The 18,284-nt window shown below is 32.0% G+C and overlaps 1 long non-coding RNA gene across 1 annotated transcript; it reads right to left on the bottom strand.

The window, feature by feature from the left end:
- Positions 1 to 882: 882 nt before the first annotated feature.
- LOC142526836 (uncharacterized) lies at positions 883 to 2,096 on the bottom strand. Its single transcript, XR_012815355.1, has 2 exons — positions 1,934 to 2,096; positions 883 to 1,087 (listed from the first exon to the last, which is right to left on the bottom strand). It is a non-coding gene; the product is annotated as an uncharacterized LOC142526836 (long non-coding RNA).
- Positions 2,097 to 18,284: the final 16,188 nt, after the last annotated feature.

Here is an 18,284-nt window from a genome sequence, read left to right as displayed (position 1 = left end):
ATTTTTTGTTATTTACATATATTTTTCTTCTATTTCGGTATTATGTTTACACATTTCAGTTTTAATCTGTTATTTTTTTATATTATATTTGATAATTTTATTCATTTTTCCACAACTCCTATGTAGTGTTAGCATAACACACGTGTCACATCGATATTCATGTAGAAAATGGCTTAAATTGTCATAAATTGAAAGATAAATCGAATAAAATCGGAAAAGTTGTTTACCACTCGTTGAATCGAGTGAGTTGTTTTTCGATGCCATTTGGTCTAGCTATACATTATAATCAATCAACAACCTAAGCACTTTAGTTTTGAATGAGTTTGCTAGGTCTACATTATAAGTATTCTATGTCAAATGGGGCCAAGAACAGTCCTTTGTCAAGGGAAAAAAAATTCAAATTTTATGAATTATTTTTCTGAACTTGTCAATTAATTTCGCACTCTTTTCAAAATATTTGTATCTCATTTCATCGAAAATGTCCATCCACCGAGCTTCGTTCATACAGGTATAACTAGTGCAGAGTTATAAGATTTTGGTCGAGGGGGGACGATAAGTTTAGGGAGGCGACTCCGATCCATGGTTTGGGGAAAAATTATGATCTTCGAAAAGATTTAACTTAGAGTTCCAAAATTTTGTATTCATTGACTTGTGAGGGTACAATACATGCCGAATAACGCCATTGTATTCTTTTTAATGTACTCATTGTTCATGCTTAACTATAAATTTTTTTAAAAAAAACAATTATAAAATGAAATTTAATACACATGCATGAAGGGCGCAAATCATACTTTTTTCAAAGAAAATATGCACAGATTTTGTAATCCATTTATATATGTTCGGCTGCTATGTATATCTTTTTCGCTAAGGGAACATTCGCTGCGAAAAAACGAAACGAGGGTATTAACAATTCAGGGAATACCAATGCCTCGATATAATATGTAGTTGAATAAGTAGATCCAAGACTGTCCAAAAAAGTATTTGAATCCAAACAAGAACATAGATTCTTGAAAAAAAATGGACTTGTTTCAGCAGTTGATCAACTTCTCCACGCCAGCAAGTCCGTGTTTTGTGGGTGTCAATTTGTCTGCGTATGTAAGTGAGAGAGACAGGGAAAAAAGAGAAAGTGAAAAAGAAGAGGTGAATTGAAGAGTCAACAGGCCTTACGTACCCATCTACATCTATAGATTCATGAATATGTACATGTATTTTCAGCCCTAGCTAGATTGCCCTATTTGCCAGCAAACTGTTTGAAAAACACAGACTTTCATGTCAAAAAGTGTGTATGATTCCAAGGAGTCATTAAAAATTAGATCCCTTTTTGAAGTAATCTAATATGTATTTAATCATTCTTGACCACTTAAACATATATATATCAACATATGGTGAAATTTAAACGTAAAAGACCAACAAAGAAACAAAACTTGTCCAAGTCAGATCTGTTCACCATTATCAGAACACACATACACACACACACACTATGATTGCACTATCATTTAACTGGAACTCCATTTCAGGGTTGAAATCTTGTGCAAGAAAACACCCATCGTAGAAAATGATGCCTTATAGATCCTCGTGACAATATCCAATTACCAACTCTTGAAGATTTTCTCAACACAAACAAAAGAAATCAAAAGACCGGGAAGAAACCCACACACTATTATTATTTATTAGGTAATCAAGATCAGCTGGAGAACCGTTCAAGGACTAAAATCTGGGAGGTTTGATTTGTCCCAAGAAAACCCTTTAAAGGAAATGACCAGATTTCACAGATCCCCGAAAAGACAAAAAAGAATTGAAGAGCTTTGAGGGAGAAATGAAATGAAGGGATTTTGAGAGGAATGAAGCCTGGTCCGAAGCATTCACATGAATTCTAATCACGGTTACATCAAAATCCATGAAGCATAACAGCAAATTAAAACGAAATATATACATGTGATTGCGTCGAGCCAGACAACATCCCCCACAAAGGCTTCATCTCGATCGTATATGATAATTTTATATATAGCTAGGCGGAAGCCATAGTAATTAGTTCTTCTCTACAAAAAAAAAGGGTCAGCCTCTGAGGCTTAGTGAGAGAGAAGAAGAAGATGTAATGCAAACCCTAAACCAAAACCAGTTGATTTATAGGAGAGAGTTTTAGGGATTGCATTGAAGAGTGGTGTGATGGGGTGGGTGGGGATTACACCTCACAAGCTTCATGGCCAATTTTATTTTAATTTTGTAAACGTGAATAAGGCCTTAATTCTTGCATTTCCATAATCTACTGTAATTTAATTTATTTTATTTTATAAAATGGGGTGAGAGATTTCTTAACTAAAGTGCATATGCTACCTACACAAGTGAGAATTGAATTTAGAGTAGATCTCTTGTTAGACGGTCTTACGAATTTTTATATGTGAGACGGGTCAACCCTACGATATTCACAATAAAAATTAATAATATATTCGTATAAAAAATAATATTTTTTCATGGATGACCCAAATAAGATATATGTCTTACAAAATACGACCCGTGAAACCTTCTCACACAAGTTTTTGCCTCGAATCTAAGACTATGTATGTAATTGGGACATCACCTTTGCCACTAGGACTAAAGTTGTCAAAATAGGATAGCGGGGTGAGCAAGTCTGCAATTCATCACAATCTATCATTTGGCGGAGCATGCTAACTCGCGAATTGTTAGTTATATTTGGTGCAACGGGACGGGACGACCCACATTTTGACATATCTAATTAGGACAAGAGATCATTAGCTATTATTATTTTATATATTGAGCGAAACTATATTTTTTTATTTATATGAAATTTATTTTCACGTACATGTCTTGTGATGTGTAAACTTCTTATTATAAAACATGTTTCTAAAGTTAATTTGATAGGTAAAATAAGATGAGGTGAAAACTATTCAAACTAATGAGTAACATGGAGGTTTCTTGTGGCTCATGGAAAAAGTAAGGCTAGACTCAATTGTAATTGAGCAAGTTATACTAAGATGTGAAGATTTTTAAATTGTGCTTGAGTTGATGAATTTGATTCTGATGAAAGGATTTTATTTGAGGAATTAATGAATTGACAGATATATTTCAAATGACACTAAAATTGGGTGTATTTAAAGTCTACCATAATTACTATTGAAACTGCAACTTGATTTGGAGTTGATTTGAAATTTACTCTATTTTATCTCAAATCAAGCACAACTTTATACTACAATGAATTTAAATTCATTGATTTAAAATTTTTAATTTGAAATAACTCAATCAATACAATGACTTGGAGTTTTTTGTATAGATATTTTATGGTGAAAGACAGTTAAAAAAAAACAACTTCCAAATATATTTTCTCAAATGTTTATTTCGTTGGGTTCAAATCTAAACTATTATGGGGCGTTTGGTAGGGGTGATTAGGTGGGTTTATTTTTTTTAACCCATCTAATCACATATTTGGTACGGGTGATTATTTAACCAAGTCTATCCCTCCTATTAATGATTAGGTTATATTAGGTAGGTTAAAATAATACTTCATCACCTCCTAGGATTATTTATCCCACTCTTAATACATCCTATTTTTTCAATTTTACCCTTCTCCTAAATTCAAACTCACCACCACTTCCTTCCACCCACCGCCAACCCCTGCCACCGGTCGACCGCCACCGCCGGCTGACCGCCGCCGCCAATTCCGGCCGACCACCACTGTCGCTTCCGGCCGACCGCCGCCGCTTCCGACCGACCGCCGCCCCGCCGCCGCCCCCCACCGACACACAATTAGAAGGGCAATTTTGTCAATTCATCAAAAAATTATTAATTATCACATTCTTATCCATCATACCTAACATAACATTATTTTATCATTATATATTATATTTCTACTTCAATCATTCTTTTTATCATTTCTCTCTTAATCATTTCATTATCATATCCTCCAAACCAAACGCAGCCTTATAATAACTCTTTTTACTAAATAACTTGGTCTCTTAATATCACTATTTACAAATGGTGATGCCAACTTTATCACACTAAACAAATGGCTTTTCAAATGAAGATTTTACAAATAACTTACAAAATAAATTTCATATATTTTAATATATATGCAGGCATTGCGTGACAACACAAAAACTTTTGTGAACCGGTTTCACGAGTCAATTTTATGAGACGAATATCCTATTTGATCACCTATAAAAAGTATTACTTTTTATGTCAAAAGCATTACTTATTATTGTAAATATGAATATTCTTGACTCGTCTCATGGACTATTTCATAAAAAACCTACTAGCAAGACAATGGACACTAATATATATAAAAAAGTCTTCGGCCCCGACAGATTGTTCCTCAATTATTTTGCTTTACATTACTTGTATAAAATATTTAATGAGACATTCAACAACGCTTTTAATACAATCAATTAGTCTTTATTTTTTTTTTAATAAAACTTATTTATATTATATTGTCAACATTTTTATTTATATAAGGTTGCAATAAATCATATTAATTTAGTCTTTATTTTTTTTATCAATATTAATTACCAAATCAATAGTATATAAAATCAAAATGTACCATAACTTTATGTACTAGTTTATTTTATGCCATCATGAATATTTAGATGCGATATTCTGGAACAAATAAAATTTGACATGTATTTATATACACAGAACAAATATAACGAATTAAAATGTCGTCGCACGATCAAAATTAAATTTTCAATCTTGTCGGATGCAAATATAATAAAAATGATGAAAAATATGGTTGTTGAACAAAATTTGAAGTTCTTGAGAACAAAATGATAAACAAATTCCTTATAAAATATGAATAATTTCAACAACTGTTTTTTAGCCTCGAGGACAAAAGGCCTTGTTTGGATATTCACTTGAAATTTGCACATTTAAAAACAAATGGTTTCACCCCATTTGTCAGCGTCATCGGAGGACCCGGAAAACCAAACCCATTTACCCGAATAACGATACCACAGATTCCCCTTCCCCCACTCTCTCCATGGCACGTGAACCCTAAACGCGTTTGTTATTAATAGATATTCTTTAATATATGTTTGATACTTAATCCACAAAACTCTTTTGATTTAATTAATTTCAAAAATTTGAATGCAATAAAAGTATTAATTTAAGATAAATTAATAATTAATATATGTCCGAAGACTTTTAACTTTGAAATATGTATAACTGGTAATCGTATATTTTGTAGGCAAAAACTTGTATGAGACAGTCTCACGGGTCGTATTTTATGAGACGAGTCTCTTATTTGGGTCATCCATGAAAAAATATTACTTTTTATGCTAGGAATATTACTTTTTATCGTGAATATCAGTAGGGTTGACCCGTTTCACAGATAAAAATTCGTGAGACCGTATCACAAGAGACCGACTCTATTTTGTCTTAGTTTACGTGACATGTTTTTGTCGTTTTACTAAATCTTTATTTAGCACAAAAAATATTTATTTTAATTTAATACAATTTTTTTTGTAACGGGAATATCATATTATATAAGACGACCAATCAACCCAAAAAATTCATTTATTAAATTAAAGAAGATTCTCACTTCTAATTATTTTCATGTTTTTTTTTCTTAAAAAATCGATATGATAGATTCGACGCTCATATATATTAAACGCAAACGATTTAATTAATCCAACTTATAATATAAATACGACTCATATTAATGAATTTTTTTTATGATGTTGGTCTTTTATGATGCTTGTTATCAATATTTGATTATTTTCAATTAGATCATAAACTAATAAATCAAAGTTGAATAAAATAATCAAATACTTGAGAAAATAGGTGAAAAAGCTCCCAAATTTATATAACATTTCAATTTATTGATTGGTTGGCCTGAATTAGTGAATTTATTTAATTAGTTTTTTTAAAATTACTTATAAATAATATTCAATTTTTTTATTAATAATAATAATAACTATAATAATGTCCAAACAGCTAATAAAATAATCTTACGATTAGATATGATGACCCTTCACTTATTCGTAGTCACAGTTTCTGATGTATGACCCTTAGCTGTGTTTATTTTCATTTTATATTTATTCTATTTTTCCCAATCAAATTTTATCTTCAAAACATATATAAGTTAAAGTAGGTATTTTGTGATACAGTCTCACGAATATTTATCTGTGAGACGAGTCAATCCTACCGATATTCACAATAAAAAGCAATACTCTTAGCATAAAAAGTAATATTTTTTTATGGATGACCTAAATAAGATATCTGTCTCATAAAATACTACCCGTGAGACCGTTTCACACAAGTTTTTGCCAAAAAACTAAACAAATAATATACAATTATTAAAAATTAATCAATCATTATATTTTTCTCTATCTGTCTGATCTTTATTTTTTAATGACGTGTGAATTCACAGTTGCTATCCTTTCACTGTACATTGGTAAACTCTCGAACTAACTCAATAGTCTGTAAATTACGTTAGTTAGGTAAACCACATTGAGCAAATCATATGTCACAAGCTCGTCCAAGAATGTGTTATTAGGGATGATCAAATTTCTGACCATTGATCAAGCGTTGACATACTCCATAAATTCGAATATTCATTGGGGCTTCTTATGCTCTTTCTTAATCTCCAAAATATTTGATATTTCATCGGAAAATAATGTTTAAATACCCGCGTAACTTCAGTATATGTATAACAATATAAAAATTTCACGATAAAACTAACATGTCAACTAAATAAAAAACATATATGACGAGCTAACCACTCAACCCATAACTCAAATGAACTAACTCATTTTGACTCACTTCCAAATGAGTTACTATATCTTAACTCAACCCGCATTTTTATCATTATAGGTTGGGTTTGACACAAAATTGACATTTCTATTTCCCAAGTTATTATATCTTTTAGTTAATTTTTATTATTTTTAAAAAATATCTAATATTATGATCCAAAAAGTGAATTATTTTTTTACTTTTTGTATAGTTTCATAGATACACCAACATTTATAATGCTCCAAAACAAACTACATATATGTTATATTGAAAAATTACAATTTTGATGATATATGTTTTTTTTATTTTGATTTTTTATGTTTTCAAATTTCATGTTTAGTCGTATATGTTTCAAATTTTGGTACATTAATTTTTTTATTGGTATCGTGGATGCGACACTTCATGCATAAGATTAATCAATGTCATGACATCAACGTCGAGACAAAAAAGAATTAAAATTGGAAAATAAATATATAAATATAGCATATTAAGATTGAAATTTGACAATATAGATTCTCAATCTCAAAATAGCAAATATACAAACATACACTGTCAAAACCACGCACATACATCTTCAATATCCTCCCAAACTAGGTCTCTAGTGCCTTATTAGAATGAAAATGATTTAGAAGCAAGACTTCACTTATCTATTGTTTATATGATGCTGAAACATGTTAATTTGAAAATGTCCAACTAGTTATGTTTTTATTTATCGTAACGGATTTCAAATTGTTATTTGATCGAACAATTTGAAATGCACTTGACAAAATCCAATCTAAATAGAATTTAGAAACAGAACTTAAAAGTGACACACAGAGTTGTTGCGAACAATATTTTCAGAACCAGATTAGACAGAATGATTCAACCGAGAACTGCTCACGAGTCTGATCCGAACAACTTCCAAAAATTGTTTCCGGTCAGAATGGAATTCGAAATGCACACGCCCAATTCAAATCATCTATGACCTGTCAGGGAAACGTAGTCAAAAGGCCAGCAGGGGTTTGGTCACGGCGAGATCAACGACCTACATTCATTCATATAATCGACGGCCAAGATTCATACTGGGATTAAATGTGGGAGTTGCCAGGTGGGTCCTATCTCTTAGTAGACAAGACAACATCGATGAGCGTGAAAGCGGGTCCCACTTCATGCAATCATATCTTAATGATGTAGTTGTCGCTGTACATATTTATTGTATGCCATTTGCATGAATAACAGCTAATATATATATATATATTGGATAATTTAATTGATAATAAATTATTATTTATAAGTAGGTCTCTTGTATCGATATTCACAATAAAAAGTAATACTGATCTTAGCATAAAAAGTAATAATTTTTCATGGATGACCCAAATAAAATATTCGTCTCATAAAATTCGACTCGTGAGATCGTCTCACACAAGTTTATTGCCATGACGAAACAAGAAATTTTTTTAAATATCTTTTTTTGTTTTTTTTTAATATTATGTCCATTCGAGCTAATTTTTTGTCAAAAAAATTTGATTAGATATATTTAGAAATATATAATTTCCACACATGAAAATTATATGATGCATAAGAATTTACGTACAATAAGATTTGTGTTTGAATTATATGAAATGCATAAGAATTTACGTACAATAAGATTTGTGTTTGAATCGCTATATTTCATCTGGAAGAACACATTTGAGAAATGAAATCCAACGATATACATTTCGTATGTGTTTAAAAGTCCAATACGAATAATATTCAATTGTTATTGAAATCGTTTAACTTGATGTAGAGTAAATTTGAAATTCAATTGGATTTAATTCATCCAAAAAATCCAGAGAATTTGAAATAACTTGATCCAAACATTGTCTCGAAATATTTAGTATAAAAAAAGTTTTGAAAACTATACAATATTTTATCCATACCAGTTGTGTACTAACGGATTGGAATTGAAGGTGCACTAATTATTGTACTCATGGTAAAAATATTTTTAAAAAACTTTATCAAATAAAAATTACATATAAACAATTATTGAAACACAAAACTAACTCGTATGAAACTGTCTCACGAGTCAATTTTGTAAGAAGAATATTCAACCCGACCCCGTTCATGAAAAATATTATTTTTTATTATAAACATAGATCGAATAAATCAATCTCATGAATATAAACTATGATATTGTCACATAAAAAACTTATTATCATTGATCACGTATGGCGTTCTTGAGTGTGGCATATGCACATGGAGAATGATGTTTGTATTTATTTGAAGACAAAAAATCGGTAATTCATGCAAAATTTTGTTTTTTTGTTTTCTCTTTTCATCTGAAAATTCATATAATATCGAAATGGTCTATAGAGGGTTTCTTTTACTTTATACCAATTGACTCTCAATATTAATTAGGGCCCTTTTTCTTTAGACAATTTATAACATGACAAAGCTATGGTTGCGTTGCGTGTACCCTTGACCCCATTTTATTCATTTATAAATCCAAGTTTATATTATATATATATATATATATATATATATCTTGAACAATAGTATAAATTTTTTATATATAAAAATTAACTAATTTATAAACTTTTGTGCTGCGGAACTTGCAATTTCATACCACCCATTGTAAAAATTCTAAATCTTTCATTAGAAGGAAAGACATAACGTAACCCTTTTGGATTTACTCTCACAAAATTTACTCGATGAAGTTTAGAGAATATTTGGAGAATTACTATTAACATAAATATTTTTTCGAAATATTTTTTTTTTCAAAGAATTTTTATGATATATTTTTTCTTTAAGTAAGGTTATAAATCAAAAAATTTAGTGTTAATTAAAAGATTATGTTTTATCTTTCTTGTTCTATAATTGTATAATTTGATTTTTCGAGATATAAATATGAGTAAGTTTATTGTTTTATTGATAACTAGTATCTTACCCGTGCGATGTATGAAATATTAAAATTAGTAAGCACGAACGTTTGAACGATTATTTAAAATTATTGATATAACAAATATATTTAATTAATATATAAATTTTTATATAATTTTAGATTATATTCAAATAAGGATAACAATCCTGCAGACAAATTAAATTATTTATTATTGCATTCGATATATTGCTTGAATTAAACCGTTTCTAACAAAAAATAGAAAAAAATTAAAAAATCATATATTAATTATCTATCAAAATTTAAAAAAAATAATATTTTTTCAAAAAAATCATTTATTAGATGAAAATTCCGATTATTTTTTAAACATTTTAAAAAATATTTATACTAAAGTTTTAATTAAATAATAATAATGATAATAATAATATGTAAGGACATTCAATATAACAAAATTCACGAAGACATGATTCACTAAAAATTTGAAAAACGTAATATCGTATGTTAGGATCGTGTGCTGGGCACCTTGAGGTGCTTCAAACACAATATTCTCCAAGAGCTTTAATAGCTCGTGTTCTAAGAATGTATACACCGATGAATTAGATCGAGTTTGGTATTAAATCAAGCGGAAAACACTCGAAATAATCTTTCATTAAAAAACACTGATATATTTTATATCATGTGTAACTGAAAAGTAAAGGGAATCAGTTGTGACACATATATCACTTCAGTTATGGTGAAAACTGAACTCACGGATGCTCTAACTGATCAAATCAGTTTAAAACAATAGTTAAACAGTTAAACAAACAAGATATGTTTATGGATGTTCGGAGACTTCAATTGCTCCTACGTCACCCCTTCTACCACCTCAGGTAGCATCCACTAGAACACTTTGATTTATACAACACCTTGTACAAACTCACCCAGTTTAGGACTTACCCACTGCGTAACTAAACTCCTAGACTAGACTGAAGGCATCACCTTCCAGTCAACACTTGTTTAACGTCTGTGTGTCAAAAACTACATACACAAGTTTATTGTCTTTGTGCAAGAGTATATTTGAGTGGTGGTGTGTGTGAAAACTGATCTTTGATTCCAACACGAAAGTGTTCTCACACACTAAGGGAATTGTGTTTCTAATCTAAGCTAATTGTATCCATTGCAGCTTGAATGTGTTCCTTGAGATTTGTGTCTCGACTTTTCGACATCTACGCTGTAACATTTTGTCTTTAAGCTTTGCTGCAACATCTATTATTGTACATTTGATCGTACAATAACTTTTCATCAATGTATATAGCTGCATTCCATTGAATATGCTTGTCATGTTCTGCAAACTGATTGATTCCTAACTGATGTTCTGAACTAATCTTGAACTGGTTCGGTGAAATCAGTTGGCTCGTCAGCTGAACTGATTTTGCTGCTTCAGTTGAACTGGTCAGCTGAACTCTTCATCAGTTGAACTGGTCTTCGATATATCAGTTGAACTGATTCAGTTTGGACAATCAGTTGGCATTTTCAGTTTGCGTCTCGATAGCTTCAGTTTTGGCTCGATAACTGATCAGTTCGATGTCTGATCAGTTCCAGCTTCCTGCGCACTTAGGTAGAATAATTAGTAACAAAATAACAATTTTTGTTATAATCAAAATCAAGATTGCGAATATAAAATGTTCCAACATCATATAACTTTTTTATAGTTTATTTAATATTTTAGAAAGTGTGGAGAACAAAATAATACAAAATTCAAAAGTTTAACCGAAATTAAATGAAACTATACAATCTATACAAATATTCAAGGGAGTGTTATGAACACTCCACTTTTTAAAAATACATTTCATATTTCTTTGTTTACTTACAAATGCCTAATATGTCTTCAAATGACTTTTCAAAATATTTGTAAAAACATACAATGTCTTTTATATTTTAATTTTTCTTTTATATTTTAATTTTATTAAATATTAAAATTAATTCACAAAAACTCTTATAAGACCATCACATTAGTTAATTTGTGAGACCCGGTCCAAATCATAAAAAATATTGTTTTAAATCAAAATTATAATTATTCATTCAAGATATAGACTGAGTCGACTAGTCACATGAATATAGATATATGAGACCGTCTCTTAGGAGACTTACTCAAATTAATTTAGATAAATTTATTTTTCTATCTTGAGTAATTTTTTAAATATGTTGAAAAACAGTTTAATTAGAATTTTTTTCTTCAAAAATATATTGTAGCGAATTTTAAGATTGTTTCTTTTTTTTTCATGTGCGTGTGTGTGTTTGTGTGTGCGCTTGTGACACTAGGACTCGAAAATCTTAGGGCGATAAATGACCCGCAATATAGGTGGTTGATATTTGAAAGATGGAAACCACACTAATGATTGGACGACGAATAACATGAATGAACGATTCACAAATCAGAATGAGAATCATACAATATTAAATAGGTACTACCCATACAAAAAATGTGCATGCTCATTAATTAAGAACTCCAAATCAAGTGCGCTTGACATGGAGCGTTACATAATGGTTTCAGAGCTGACCTCTTCTAGCATGGTGTGGTTCAAGGATGAACCAAGCAAAAGTTGATGGCAATATGACTCATGGGGGCGAAGAGGACGGGGAGTGATCTCCGTTTCCAAGAACTTGTACAGACATTGAATGGCTCCTGACAGGTTTCTAGGCGAAGGGATATATGAATGAACTGATCTCATACATAATGAGAGAGATTCAAATATTGTGCATAGATTTGACTGCACATTTGAATCGGAAATAAAAATATTTGATAGGTATTTTTCATACTGAAAGGAATATTTTATTTCTAATTAATCTTTGTCCTTTATTCTTGAAAAATAAGAGTTTTACATTTCTAGACTAATTTGATTTGATCTAATAATAAGATTTATTCCTAGACTTGGTTGACCTAATCTAATCTTGGTATTTATCTCTAATATACAATATCTTATATTTGAATATAGTCTTATTCCTAATAAACTCTTGTTTCCATATTTGTAGGATTTTGTTCTTATGAAAAGATAATTAGGTCAAGATATGAAGATCTATTAATATGGAATATTAAGAGAAGAATGAGAAGACTTTGGAGAGAATCTTTACGCAGCTGCTAGAGTTTTTCTTTGAATGTACACGACTATTCAGAGTTGGAGATAATTTTCGTGCTGAAGAATTTGAATGATCGACTCACGTTTATGCCGTGTTGCTTATTGGTGTTGAAGACACATGAAGAACAATACTGATGCAGAGTGTTGATCAAAGAGTGTTCTTCTATTGTTTTTAAGCAACTTTGGTTTATGCATATAGTTTTGATTTTGGTTTATTTTGATGCATTTTAATTCATTGGAGTGTCAAGGAATTTAGTTTTGTTATTCTCACTAATATTATTTTGGTGTAAATGATTATATAATTTTCTAGTGAATTTTTGCCATGATGTATTGCATAAATATTCGTACTTGTGTATAATTTAAATTTGGTCCATAATTTTTTAAGTTATACTTGTGTTAAATAATTAATTTCCGCTGCATTTTGTGTGTTCGTGTTGACAACACTAGGGCACAACATTAACTTCTGATACACACAATTTATTAATTTCTTGTACGTTTATGATCAACAGACCCATTTCACATACCGACATTTTGCATCTTATTTTCGAGAGCTTATGAATTAAAAATTCAAAAATTAAGCGTGATTGAATTGAAAAAATCTTGAGATTGGTGATCGCTTGGAAATTTTCTCATGATGAAGATGAATGAAGAGATGAACACGTTGAAATTATCCGTGTTGGTACAATATGGACAACCATCGATTCAGGGCGTTACATAACGATATCAGAGTCTGACCTCTCCTAGTACGATGTGATTCGAGGACAAATTAAACAGAATTTGGTGGACATGTGACATCCGGAGCCGAAAATCTTAGGGTGGTGCATGACCTGTAATATTGGTGGTTAATAACTAAAAGATGAAAATCCTACCAATGACCGGGGACGAAGTGTTGGATCAATTTATTTATATGGGCTTATATGTGAATAATTATGTATTGTGGGTTGTCAATTAAGTTAAGCCCAAAATAAAGTGATCAATTAATGTTTCGGGTTATTGTGCTTTAATGTATCTAATGGGCTGTGGGCCTTTAATGTGTAGAGACATAAGTGTAATTTCTGTTTTTATGATGGGCTGAAACAGAAATATCAGAAGATATTGATAAACATTATCTATAAATATGGATCATGGTCCCCAGATCTCGCGTTATCACTTTCACTATTCTCTTCCCCATTAAGAAAATAGTTCTGAAGAGAAACTAAAGGACTCTCTCAAGGAAAGAGCGCGTAGATCTGGAAGATCAAGACACGTTCTAAAGAATTCAGGATTATGGCTTCAGGTACGCTTCCGCTTAAGATTTCAGTCAAATTCTTAATGATTTAGCGTGATGGATTCTGCGATTTATGTGTTTTTTCCCAACAAGTGGTATCAGAGTCATTCATGTTTGAATCATTGAGATTTGTGTAAAGTTTTGGATATTATTTGGATCCAGATCTGAAAAAAAAATTTGTTTAAAACTTTTTGATATGGCTTCAGATCTGGAAAATATATTGATATGTTTTCAGATCTGAAAATATTTTGATATGGTTTCAGATCTGAAAATTAATTTGGTTTAGATCTGAAAAAATTTTTGATATGGTTTCAGATCTGGAAAATATTTTGGTTGAAAACCAAATCTTTTAAAGTTTCAGTTTTGGTAAAAAGATTTGGTTGAAAATTTTAAGGATTTGGCATAAGATTTCGATTTTCCTTCCAGTTTTGTTCAACAAAATATTTTAGAAGAAAACCGAAAATTTGGATTAAATTTTTTTTAAAAAAAAAATCAAGGTACGGTTTCGTGTCGGGTCGTACGGACCCGGGTTGACCCGACCCGTACGGATTCGGGTCGGGTCGTACGGAACCGGGTCGACCGACTCGTACGGAATTTCCGAAATTTTTTTTAATTTTTTTTTTCGGTTCAGGTTTATTCGGTTAAGTATTCATTAATTCAAATAATGATAAGGTTATATTTATTTTTAAAATTGATTGATTGAAATAAAATGTCGCCAAAGTGACATCTTTTATGGATATTAATTCTATTTTGAAATACAAAAGGATTTTGGGTATATGTGATTTATATGAATATTGATCGGCCCAAAGGAAGGTTAATATTTAATATAATCACATATGCAATTGTGGTGGTAAACATGTGATAGTTGTTCGGTTTTTCATGTGAATAATAAATCGGCCCAAAGGAAGGTTGTTATTTGACATGATAGTTACTATCAGTGTTTGACTGCTGTGCCAGAATATCACTTACAAGTTAATCTTTTGTCCAAAGATGAAATATTAATGGAGTGCTCGATATTCTGTTTATGGGGGTTTACATTATTTGAATTTATTGATTATTTTATTTGGATATTTGGTTGAGCATGTATGTTTTGTTTTTTTTTTTTCTCTGTTCAGATTTGACTCCTGCAAATATTCATTCCAACATAAATTCTATTCCTATGTTAAATGGCTCGAATTTTAAATCGTGGCAAGAGAATTTATTGATAGTTCTCGGAGTCATGGATTTGGACCTTACAATAATGGTTGACTCTCCTCCCGCCATTACGGATAAGAGTACCTCTAATGAAAAGAGGGAGTTTGAAAGGTGGGAGAGATCGAATCGCATGTGTATGATGATCATGAAGAGGGCCATTCCAGAAACATTCGGGGGCACAATGTCTAGCGACATTGCTACGGCTAAGGCTTTCCTTCAAGACCTCGAAAAGAGGTTTGCTAAAAGTGAAAAGTCTGAAATTGGTACACTTTTGGCAAGCCTCGTTTCAATGAGGTACAGGGGTAAGGGCAACATCAGGAAGTACATTATGGAAATGTCTCATCTTGCTTCAAGGTTGAAAGCACTGAAGCTTGACCTCTCTGAGGACTTGCTGGTGCATCTGGTTTTGATATCTCTTCCTCCTCAGTTTAACCAGTTCAAGGTGAGCTATAACTGTCAGAAAGAGACTTGGTCTCTGAATGAGCTCATCTCGCACTGTGTCCAGGAAGAGAAAATGTTGAAGCAAGACAAGACAAAAAGTGCTCATTATGCCTCTACCTCGAAGGATAAAGGAAAGAAACGAAAGGATAAGGAAGCTGCGGATACACAGCCTCCGAAGAAACAACAGAAGAATCCTAGTGATTCTCAAAGTTCTTGTTGTTTTTTCTGTGGCAGTGATGGGCATATGAAGAAGCAGTGCAGTAATTATCACGCTTGGCGTGCTAAGAAAGGTATGCTTCTGAATATGGTTTGTTCTGAGGTTAATTTAACTTCAGTGCCTAGACACACGTAGTGGATAGATTCTGGTGCAACAACTCACATCAGTGTGTCTATGCAAGGTTGCCTGGATTGCCGAAAACCAAGTGATGCTGAAAGATTCATCTATGTTGGTGACGGCAACAAAGTTGAAGTTGAGGCAATAGGAAAATTTAGATTATTGTTAAAGACTGGAATATATTTGGATCTTTATGAAACATTTGTTGTGCCGTTTTTTAGACGGAATTTGATTTCCATTTCTGCATTGGACAAATTTGGTTATTCTTGTTCTTTTGGAAATGGAATATTCAGTTTGTTTCTCGATTCAAAATTGGTTGGTTCCGGTTCTTTATCAGGATACGATAATCTCTATTCTTTGGATATTATTGCTTCATTTAATGAATCCCTGCAAACAAGTAGAGGCACTAAAAGAAAATTAATCAGTGAGAATTCAGCTGCGTTATGGCACAAAATATTGGGCCATATCTCTGAAAAGAGAATAAGGAGACTCGTGTCAAACAAAATTCTCGAACCTTTAGATTACACAGGTTTTAATAATTGTGTTAATTGTATGAAGGGAAAACAAACCAACAAAAGGAGATTTGAAGCCAACAGGTGTTCAGGCGTCTTAGAACTTATACATACTGATATTTGTGAATCATTCCCTTCGGCTTCTTGGAATGGTCAACAGTATTTTATAACATTCACAGACGATTTTTCAAGATATGGCTTCATTTATCTTATTCATGAAAAGGCACAATCATTGGATGTGTTCAAAAACTATAAAGCTGAAGTTGAAAATCAACTTGGCTTAAAGATTAAAAGCGTTAGATCTGACCGTGGTGGTGAATACTATGGTAGATATGACGGTTCAGGTGAACAACGTCCAGGACCTTTTGCTAGATTCCTGGAGGAATGCGGTATCGTCCCACAGTACACTATGCCGGGTTCGTCCACTATGAATGGTTTTGCTGAAAGACGAAACAGAACGCTTAAGGACATGGTGAGGAGTATGATCAGTCATTCTACCTTACCAGAATCACTATTGGGAGAAGCACTAAAGACCGCAGCATATATCCTTAACAGGGTTCCAACTAAGGCAGGGACCAAAACCCCTTATGAATTTTGGACGGGTAAAAAGCCCAGTCTTAAGCATCTGCACGTTTCGGGATGTCCAGCTGAGGCAAGGCCTTACAAGCCTAATGAAAAGAAACTGGACTCAAGGACGGTTAGTTGTTATTTTATTGAATACTCTGAAAGATCCAGGGGGTACAAGTTTTATGATACCACGAGTAAGTTGATTTTTGAGTCAGGAAATGCCAGGTTCTTTGAGGATGTTGAGTTTGTGGGGGGGGAGATAAAGTAAGGGATATTGTCTTTGAAGAGGAATATGTAAATATTCTCACAGGTGTTTTGGACATTGATCAGGATCATATTCCTCACTTTGACCAAGACACAATACATGAAGACAATATTAGAGATCCTCTCATTCCAGATGAACAAACTCAAGCACCTCCAGAACCTATGCCATTAAGGAGATCCACTAGAGAGCGGAGAAATGCAGTGCCAGATGATTACATTGTATTTCTTCAAGAACATGAGGCAGACATTGGATTCATGGAGGATGATCCTATTAACTTCCGTCAAGCCATGGAAAGTTTTAACTTTCAAAAGTGGAATGATGCCATGAATGAGGAGATAAAGTCCATGAAGGACAATGACATATGAGATCTTGTCCCATTGCCTAAAGGTACGAAGCCCATTGGTTGCAAATGGATATTTAAAACAAAGAGAGATTCGAAAGGCTATGTGGAAAGATATAAAGCTCGTCTTGTCGCTAAAGGCTTTACACAGAAAGAAGGCATTGATTATAAAGAGACTTTCTCTCCGGTTTCTTCGAAAGACTCTTTAAGGATTATAATGGCTTTGGTGGCGCATTTCGATCTTGAGCTTCACAAGATGGATGTAAAGACTGCGTTTCTAAATGGTGATATTGATGAAACGATTTATATGGTGCAGCCAGAAAATTTTGTGTCCAAAGACACAAATAATATGGTTTGCAAATTAAAGAAATCCATCTATGGGCTTAAGAAAGCATATCGACAATGGTATTTCAAATTTCATCAAGTGATCATCTCGTTTGGTTTTGAGATGAATTTGGTCGATGATTGTGTGTATCATAAGTTCAGTGGGAGTAAGCATATTTTTCTTGTTTTATATGTTGATGACATTCTGCTCGCTAGCAACGATATAGAGTTGTTGCATGAAACCAAGAGATTTCTAGCTAAGAATTTTGAGATGAAAGATTTTGGTGATGCATCTTTTGTACTGGGTATTCAGATACATCGGGATC

This window comes from Primulina tabacum, chromosome 15, assembly GCF_025594145.1.
Source record: "Primulina tabacum isolate GXHZ01 chromosome 15, ASM2559414v2, whole genome shotgun sequence".
Taxonomy (NCBI): Eukaryota; Viridiplantae; Streptophyta; class Magnoliopsida; order Lamiales; family Gesneriaceae; genus Primulina; species Primulina tabacum.
The sequence above is the reverse complement of the archived record's forward strand: the minus strand, read 5'-3'. Positions and strand labels throughout refer to the sequence as shown.